Source organism: Schistocerca serialis, chromosome 2 (genome assembly GCF_023864345.2).
Source record: "Schistocerca serialis cubense isolate TAMUIC-IGC-003099 chromosome 2, iqSchSeri2.2, whole genome shotgun sequence".
In the NCBI taxonomy this organism is placed as follows: domain Eukaryota; kingdom Metazoa; phylum Arthropoda; class Insecta; order Orthoptera; family Acrididae; genus Schistocerca; species Schistocerca serialis.
Window position 1 is genome coordinate 598185972 of NC_064639.1, and position 10672 is coordinate 598196643.

Genomic DNA, 10672 nt, shown 5'->3' on the forward strand with positions numbered 1-10672 from the left:
CATCAGATGAGTGTAACCCCTATGTTTGTGTGGTAGAGTAATGGTGGTGTAGGTGCGCATGGAGAACTTGTTTGCGCAGCAACCGCTGACGGTGTAACTGAGGCGGAATAAGGGGAACCAGCCTGCATTTGCCGAGGCAGATGGAAAACCGCCTAAAAACCATCCACAGACTGGCTGGTTCACCAGACCTCGACACAGATCCGCCAGGCGGATTTGTGCCGGGGACCAGGAGCTCCTTCCCGCCTGGAAAGCTGTGCATTAGACCGCACGAGCACCAGGGCGGGATATATTTATTGATAGTATTACTGTTCTGAACAAAGTAATCTCTCATTCTTTTCTGTTTCATTTCTTTGCATCTGTTTCATGCAAAAGGGGGGGGGGGGGGGAGGAGGGTCACTTAATATTAAGTAAGTAAATTGCCTCAGGCAACTAGCAACAAATTTAAGTTAATAATATAATAAAGTAATGAATGTAATTGAATATAGTTGTCCCAACATTAATAATATTCATTTAATGTTTGATTTCAGTAAACTGAATATGATATTCTATTTTGCAGAGATGCCTTAGCACGTGTAAGGAATATATTGAATGTTAATCTTATTTTGTGTTGTTGAATTAGCGATTCTGTTATAACACCATTATTCTGCTGCAGCAGTTAATAGACAATTGCAAAACAAATAACTTTCTTGGTATAACATTACTAATAAAACTTCTACAACTTCATTTACTTCACTTGTCAGTAAATAAATGAGTGCATAATAAGGCTAGTATGGCTCATGTAAATAAAAAATAATGAAAAATGTATAAATCTTAATAATTGACTAACAAAGTAAACAAGTCTTGCCCAAAGTTATGACACTGATTATATGAGATACACATCAGCAATGATTCTATGTGATCTGAACAGGAAGTAATATAACCACCACCAGGTTTTGGACTATTAAATCTTTACCTCCCACATCTCTGAAATAATACTCTTCGCACTAAGAAATTAACGGTATCTACAAATTATAGTAAGCATGGTATGATGAACCATCCACTATCATAAACAACATTCCTTCCTCCAGACATCAGTTTACATAATAGCTTACATACTATGTAATTATAACCTAAGGCATACACATTTATTGCAGTAAAATTTAGAACACAAACACCTACTGTTGTCTCTACATGTACTCACACTACCTCCAGGTATACTATTACCTGACCACATTGTTATTGCACTTGACCTCCTGTGGCTGTTATCCAAAACACATGGTGACCTCACAGTAAACAAGTACAGTTGTGACTAAGGAAAATGCATCATATTGTGAATGATTTCAAGATGGTTGTGCATATGCTATCAAGTGTTTCAGTATTCCCTTGTGGAATATCACAATAACAACTCAAAGTGTCCATCACTCTCAGGTGCAATAATATTGTGGTCAATTAATACTTTCAAAGCTCAATTTGTTGTCATAATATTCATTATGTTTCAAATATTTTTTGAAACTAGGTTTTCTATCATCGTACATTTTAGTTTATTTACTACGACATTTAAATTCTCTTTGGTTTCCTTCTGTATTGGCCATAAAATTAGGTGTAGTGCTGGTAGGCTCAACAGTCCTGTGTACTTATTGTTCAGTTAGTTCCTGTGGCTATTCCTCTAAAGTAATCATTTTTTTTTTTTTCCTAATGCCTTCACTCAACCTTGGGTATCTGTGATGTGATTATTTAACTTCGTAGTTTCATTGTGTATCTCTTCAAACTGTTCATTCACTTTGTTTCCTACCGGGTTACACTATTTGTTTACTTCAGTCTGTAACTTCTTAGGTAAATTTAATATTATTGTTTGCACATTAGAAATTTTATCTAATCTTTTAGCTACTTCCTCTAATGCTTATCCTGAGTTTGTAATACTATTAAACAAGTTGTCTTGGGTTTTGATACTGTTAGACAACTGTTTTCTGATGGCTGTCATACTATTATGTAATTCAGCTAATTACTTAACTCCTCAGCTTGAGTCTTAACAAAAGCTATTAATTCTTCCATTTTCCTAGTCCAAATGGACATCTAACTTCAACTGTAACCGGTATATCCTTGATTGTATGTAAATAGTATCACTCCTTACTACTTTTCACAAAATGAACTACTAATAAAAAGAATCTGTTTGGGGGCTGTTCACAACTCACCTAACATGGGCGCAAAACAAGCTACAGTGTGCTGCCGATGCATTAGGCACGGACAAAATGACTTTGCAATGAGCTGTTGCATCGTCAGCTGATCTGCCACTGCACTCAAAGCGTTGCTGCACTGCAATTGTGCTTTCTGGCTACTGCAGAGATGCTGCTGGAGATCTCTGTTGCAGTTGTAGTCACAAAAATCACAAAATGGAATTTTTCAATGTAGTTAAGGAGATTCTTCCTCATTTACATGCCAAAGGTCACTTAAGCTCACGAATATCGTTAGCTGTTGACCCCATTGCTATGGTCAGCTGGTTCCTGTTGTCCATTGTTTAAAAATATTTAATATTTATTCACTTGTAAAAAAAATTAACTCATTTCTTCTTGATTAAACAAATCAGTTCCGGCAACAGCCCTGCATGTGCCTGCTTATATTTTCTTGGTTATTGACTTGGGTTGCTGTGGGCTACATCATGTCTTCTTCTATTACTCTCATCGAAATTCTTGAAACTACAAATGCTCTCTTCTTTTAGTAGCACTAATTAGGTTCCTGCACTAGAGCGCCAAAATGGAATGTTACGAGGGGATGGTTATGATGTGTTCCACTCTGTGTGTGATCTGTCATCCAGTTTTGTGTGTGTGTGTGTGTGTGTGTGTGTGTGTGTGTGTGTGTGTGTGTGTGGGTGTGGGGGTGTGTGTGTGTGCGCGCGCGCGTGTCCACATGCCAACTTTCCCTTATTAATAATTTTCAGTTGCCATTCCTGAAGTTAATTATTTTCAAGATTTGCTATGCAGTGCCACTTGACTGTAATGTGGGACTTCTCACTATTTGCAGCTTGGGTGAGTGCTGAAAGAGAAATCTGATCTTTCCAAGCTACTAAATAGAGTACAGCTTTGCAGTAACTCTTCTGTATTTTATACACAATGTTTTTCATGTACAGCTCCAGTTACAACAATAGGTAAACAAATCTCTTACTTCATAGCTCATAATGGATTACAACATACATTCATGTATCCTTTCACACAATAGACAGCACATAACCAAATTACATGTCTCAATGGTTCTTCAGTTGTTTCCTTGCATTCACATTATCATCAGTGCTTTCTGTTGTGTGGCTTCCAAGGCACGACAAAACTACGATGCCAAACCATGAGCAGTCCTCCACAGCAGGTGGAGATATGCATTTGCAGTCACCACATCTTTTATGCTAACTTTCTCTGTATCCATCTGCACATGCATCAAATGAGGTTGCACAAAGTTGGATGTGCCACACTTAACAACTACCTAAAACTATGTTTTCAGTTTCCACAAACATCTTTCATTGCCCTAAGTCGTTAAAAGTACATATTATTCTGTAGAATCACCACATTACACCACAACCTTTAATTCTTTTTCAATTCAACTGCTGTTACTTCACCACTGCTGCCAGTTTATTCAAAGGTCCACATTTGCTTGCAAAGTTTCCATCTGAATTTTCAACTGGCTCCTCATGGCTTTGTTCTTCTTGCCATTCTTTCACCTTGAGTTGTCTCCAGCATGGCACTTGCTTCCTAATTTTTCCATTGGCTGAGGCCCAAATTGGCATCTTTCTTACAATGCCTTTCCGTGCCATGTGTAGATTGTCTAAATAGCACTTTCACTTCTATTATTATCCTGTGTGCTGTATATTCACTTGTGCACTGTCTGCTGTGCTAAAACAGGAATGCTTTGTCACCCAGAGCACCACATGAACGTTTACCTACCTGTGAATTCTGTTTTGCACTCAGTGTCTCTTTGAGGATTGCTTTTACAGCAACTGGTGTTGTGAGAAATATTTCAGTAACATACAATATACAAATTTTAATTTTATTGTGACTCGTTACACATTTATTTTCACTATTAGCAATACAATGGCCATTACAGCTCTCATATAAAAATCTTTTTCACAGGCAGGCACTTTCACATTTGAATTTTGATATATTACTATCACAACATTGGTTTCAGTTTCCAAACCAGATTTCCAGGTATACGACACTAATGCACAGGCATTCATGATGTTTACAGAAAGATGCAACTGGAATGAATGTTATCCACTGATTGACTCAAAGAAGATAATAAAAGATAGTACGAGTCATTACAGAGATGTTGATCATATGACCACGGATGGCAGATTTGTTACATAATGGCTGCTCATGTGTTAGCTTGCATGGGACTGAATAATTTTGGGTGGGGCAGTTACATACAAACTAGCATGTGAATGCTTTTGGATTTCGAAAACTAGATATTTGTTTGAAAAACTGTGAGGTTAGAATTTACTGCTTTGGATGAGCTATACATATCAACAGTAATTTGGTGTACATAATACATAGTTAAGAAAATACAAAAGATTACAGGACTAATTTGTGTGTCCATACTGTGAATTCCCATATCTGTGAGTACATATGCCAAGAACTTTTCTGCTCCTTACGTTTCGTCCAGAACTGCGCTGGACCTCCTCAGAGGCGCTGCTCCGCTGAGTCTTGCCGACTGACTGGTCGGTTTTTTTTTTTTTTTTTTTTTTTAAAATGGACTTGTAGTCCGAGGTGATATGTTACAATACAGCATCACCGGTCTATTGCGGTCTAACTGTGTTGGTGAGGCAGTAAATTTCCACAGGGCAGTGACTCCGTCACTGCAATTCACTTAGGGGATGTGGCGGTGGGACTTGTGGTCCCGTACCACCCTCTGACGGTGATAGTACTACATGAGTCGGGTGTCTGAGAGCGACTTATATATTGTGAGAAAGGGGGGGGCGTGGTTCAGGTGACACGTGATGAGCAGTGATAATCCATAGCAAAGATAAGGTTGACTATCGATTACCACCGTGTCAAAGATAAAAATTGTTAGCAATTTTGTAGAGCCACTGATAATCCATAGCAAAGATAAGGTTGACTATCGATTACAAGATAAAAATTGTTAGCAATTTTGTAGAGCCACTGTCCATATATCGCTAAGTTTCATAGCCTCCTCTTTCCTATTAAAATTATCGTGATGTTTATAAATTTTGATAGCTTCTCTATATAGCCGTGGATAGTAATTTAATGTTGCAGATAAAACTTCGGTATCCGAAAACTTCACTTGGTGGTTGCCTGGTTGAGTGGGCATGTTCCGCTACAGCTGACTTCTCTATTTTTCCAAGTCGACAAAGACTTTTATGCTCTTTCAGTTGCGTGTTTACGCTTCTTTTGGTAGTACCAATGTAAACTTTACCACAGGTACATGGAATTTTATATACACCACATGTCGACAGGAGAGGGCGTTTATCCTTCACAGATCGTAGTACTTGACTTATTTTCATTGTTGGTTTAAAGATCGGTTTGATGTCATGTTTTCGTAAAATCTTACCGATCCGATCTGTTACTTTTTTAATAAAAGGGAGAACTACTGTATTTTTCTGTCGTTGTGGTTCATTCTTATCTTTTGGGTTTCTGTTTCTTGGACGCAAAATTCTATTTATCTCTTTCCTTGAGTAGCCGTTTTTTTCAAAAGCCTGCTTCAGATGTATCACTTCAGCATCCAAATGTTCAGGTGTACATATCCGTTCCGCTCGATTGACAAGACTTTTTATGACACCTCTTTTTTGTTGAGGATGATGATTAGAATTTTTATGTAAATATCTGTCCGTATGTGTTGCCTTCCGAAAAACTTTATATTCCAAGCTTCTATCGGACTGTCTCATAACTAAGACATCCAAGAAAGATATTCTGTTATCCTTTTCTATTTCCATGGTAAACTGTATTTTTGGGTGAATTTTATTTAGATAATCAAAGAAATCGTCCAAGGCCTTTCTGCCATGGGACCAAACCACAAATGTGTCATCTACATATAGATACCAACGAGATGGTTTGTTATTAGCTTTGTCTAGGGCTGATTGTTCAAACTTATCCATATAAAGATTGGCAATCGCAGGGCCTAATGGATTACCCATTGCTACTCCATCAAGTTGTTCATAAAATTCATTATCCCACTGGAACTGACTTGATGTAAGACAATGTCTGAAAAGAACAGTCAAATCTTCTGGAAAAATATCTGCTATTAAAATCATAACTTCGTTAACAGGAATCATTGTGAATAAGGGCACAATGTCAAAACTTACAAGAATATCTTCAGGGGCCAGAGTTAGTCCCTCTAGTTTTTCAATAAAATGACACAAGTCTTTTATATATGAGTCAGTTTTTCCAATGAATGGTTGTAAACAAGTTGTTAAATATCTTGCTATTTCATAAGTGGGAGAATTGATGGCACTGTCTATGGGTCTTAAAGGAAAATCTATTTTATGAATTTTAGGTACACCATACAATCGAGGACACATAACTTCACTTTTCAAAAAAGTTATTTTATCATCTTTTCGGATAGAGGTAGATGACTTAATCAAATTATTTGTTGTCCTAAGTACACTGGCTGTAGGATCCCTCGCAAGTTTTTTATACTGTCCTGACGTTAAAAGGCTCAAAATTTTTCTTCGGTAATCCTCTGTATTCATAACAACCGTAGCGTTCCCTTTATCTGCGGGAAGAACCACTATTTCTTCATCTGCATTCAAATCCTTAAGAGCCTTCCTCTCACCTTTTGTTAAATTACTTTCTAGAGGTCTGCTGTGGCTTAAAACTCTAGTGTTTTCAATTCGAATTGCATTCGCGGTTGCCTTAGGGATATTTCGTATACCTGCTTCTATATTCGCGATAATATCTTCAAGTGGTACTTTTACAGGTGTTATAGCGTAATTTCCTCCTTTTGCAAGGAGGTATCCATATCTTTGCTATGGATTATCAGTGGCTCTACAAAATTGCTAACAATTTTTATCTTTGACAAGGTGGTAATCGATAGTCAACCTTATCTTTGCTATGGATTATCACTGCTCATCACGTGTCACCTGTACCACGCCCCCCTTTCTCACAATATATAAGTCGCTCTCAGACACCCGACCAGTCAGTCGGCAAGACTCAGCGGAGCAGCGCCTCTGAGGAAGTCCAGCGCAGTTCTGGACGAAACGTAAGGAGCAGAAAAGTTCTTGGACCACGACCTCACATCCCAGAAAGTATATCAACAGCCATGTCACCCGGTCGTGAAAGCCTTCATTCTACAATCAAAAGACTCTACGGGGAGGATTTCTCAAGATCAGTTAGACGCCTGGAATTTTTACGTAAGAAGGAGCACATTTAATTTGAACTTTAACTTTTTTGTTACGTTGTAGAGACTCGTCTTCTATACCGAACTTTTTAAAGCTGAAGAGGATGTTCCGGACAGCTCGTGTACACTGGATTTATGATTATACAGAAAGAGCATTACTTCAAGAAAGGATACATTACACAAGACGAGAAATGGATTCTGTTGACTGTGAGTTACTGAAGCTTCATTTATTCTTAGCTTGTAAGATACAGATAGACTTGTGGAATAAAATTGATTATCTTACGTTTACAACTATGGAAGCTACGATAGAAATGACTACTAGTAGACATAAGAAAAAGTTCGGAAAGTTACAAGCTAATGTAACAACTGCAAGCAATACGATGATGACTGATACTGTTATAAACAAGTCAAAGAAAGTGTTATCTCAAGACGAGATTTCCGTCCTTGCAAAAGGAGGAAATTACGCTATAACACCTGTAAAAGTACCATTTGAAGATATTATCGCGAATATAGAAGCAGGTATACGAAATATCCCTAAGGCAACCGCGAATGCAATTCGAATTGAAAACACTAGAGTTTTAAGCCACAGCAGACCTCTAGAAAGTAATTTAACAAAAGGTGAGAGGAAGGCTCTTAAGGATTTGAATGCAGATGAAGAAATAGTGGTTCTTCCCGCAGAGAAAGGGAACGCTACTGTTGTTATGAATACAGAAGATTACCGAAGAAAAATTTTGAACCTTTTAACGTCAGAACAGTATAAAAAAACTTGCGAGGGATCCTACAGCCAGTGTACTTAGGAAAACAAATAATTTGATTAAGTCATCTACCTCTATCCGAAAAGATGATAAAAGAACTTTTTTGAAAAGTGAAGCTATGTGTCCTCGATTGTATGGTGTACCTAAAATTCATAAAATAGATTTTCCTTTAAGACCCATAGTCAGTGCCATCAATTCTCCCACTTATGAAATAGCAAGATATTTAACAACTTGTTTACAACCATTCATTGGAAAAACTGACTCATATATAAAAGACTCTCGTCATTTTGTTGAAAAACTAGAGGGACTAACTCTGGCCCCTGAAGATATTCCTGTAAGTTTTGACATTGTGTCCTTATTCACAATGATTCCTGTTAACGAAGTTATGATTTTCATAGCGGATATTTTTCCAGAAGATTTGACTGTTCTTTTCAGACATTGTCTTACATCAAGTCAGTTCCAGTGGGATAATGAATTTTATGAACAACTTGATGGAGTAGCAATGGGTAATCCATTAGGCCCTGCGATTGCCAATCTTTATATGGATAAGTTTGAACAATCAGCCCTAGACAAAGCTAATAACAAACCATCTCGTTGGTATCGATATGTAGATGACACATTTGTGGTTTGGTCCCATGGCAGAAAGGCCTTGGACGATTTCTTTGATTATCTAAATAAAATTCACCCAAAAATACAGTTTACCATGGAAATAGAAAAGGATAACAGAATATCTTTCTTGGATGTCTTAGTTGTGAGACGGTCCTATAGAAGCTTGGAATATAAAGTTTTTCGGAAGGCAACACATACGGACAGATATTTACATAAAAATTCTAATCATCATCCTCAACAAAAAAGAGGTGTCATAAAAAGTCTTGTCGATCGAGCGGAACGGATATGTACACCTGAACATTTGGATGCTGAAGTGAAACATCTGAAGCAAGCTTTTGAAAAAAACGGCAACTCAAGGTAAGAGATAAATAGAATTTTGCGTCCAAGGAACAGAAACCCAAAAGATAAGAATGAGTCACAACGACAGAAAAATACAGTAGTACTCCCTTTTATTAAAAAAGTAACAGATCGGATCGGTAAGATTTTACGAAAACATGATATAAAACCGATCTTTAAACCAACAAAGAAAATAAGTCAAGTACTACGATCTGTGAAGGATAAACGCCCTCTCCTGTCGACATGTTGTGTATATAAAATTCCATGTACCTGTGGTAAAGTTTACATTGGTACTACCAAAAGAAACATAAACACGCAACTGAAAGAGCATAAAAGTCTTTGTCGACTTGGAAAAATAGAAAAGTCAGCTGTAGCGGAACATGCTCTTCAACCAGGCAACCACCAAGTGAAGTTTTCGGATACCGAAGTTTTATCTGCAACGTTAAATTACTATCCACGGCTATATAGAGAAGCTATCGAAATTTATAAACATCACGATAATTTTAATAGGAAAGAGGAAGCTATGAAACTTAGCAATATATGGACAGTGGCTCTACAAAATTGCTAACAATTTTTATCTTGGACAAGGTGGTAATCGATAGTCAACCTTATCTTTGCTATGGATTATCAGTGGCTCTACAAAATTGCTAACAATTTTTATCTTTGACACGGTGGTAATCGATAGTCAACCTTATCTTAGCTATGGATTATCACTGCTCATCACGTGTCACCTGAACCACGCCCCCCCTTTCTCACAATATATAAGTCGCTCTCAGACACCCGACCAGTCAGTCGGCAAGACTCAGCGGAGCAGCGCCTCTGAGGAAGTCCAGCGGAGTTCTGGACGAAACGTAAGGGGCAGGAAAGTTCTTGGACCACGACCTCACATCCCGGAAAGTATATCAGCAGCCATGTCACCCGGTCGTGAAAGCCTTCATTCTACAATGTTTTCGCCTTTTTGAAGCACTTTAATTAAAAATACAACTAACACTAATATTAACATGGAAAACTTCAATATCATTTTGATATAGTTATTTTAATTCTTTATAGAAAATAAACAGATAACTGTGGAACTTTTTCTGTTATCTCACCATATATTTTTGTAGGCTGAGAAAGGTCTTTCTACAGTGTGAAGACAAGGCAGCATATTTCGTAGATGTCATTGTTCATGGTCCCCAATACAATCCACCTACTAGCTTCTCTGCCTGGATAAAGGTGGACACATTCTTCATATCCAGAATTCTTCAGTTTATTGATGCATGCTGTACTTAATGAACCGGGTATTCCCTCCAGGTACATCTACATCTTGGAGATCACTTCTACAGCATCTTTCAGTGGCAGAGATGTAGTTCTAGGCATTGAATTTCAACATGTAGATGCTGGAAATGAGCTCTTTTTTAAATGGAAAGGATGCAACATTCTTGTTATTCTTAAGGGTCATCTTGACTTTCTCAACCAAAGCTGACTGACTAGACCAAATTTGTCTTCTACCTCTGACTTTTTAGTAGTGTTTGGCACAATATAAAGCTACCAAGAGCCAGGTGCACCAATGTGTAAGTAAGGGTTCAGTGGAGATGGGAATGTATGGAGCTTAGCTTTGAGAAATACTTCCTTAACAGAGGAAATGATACTGTTAACCCTGAGGGGGGGAAAAAAAGAAG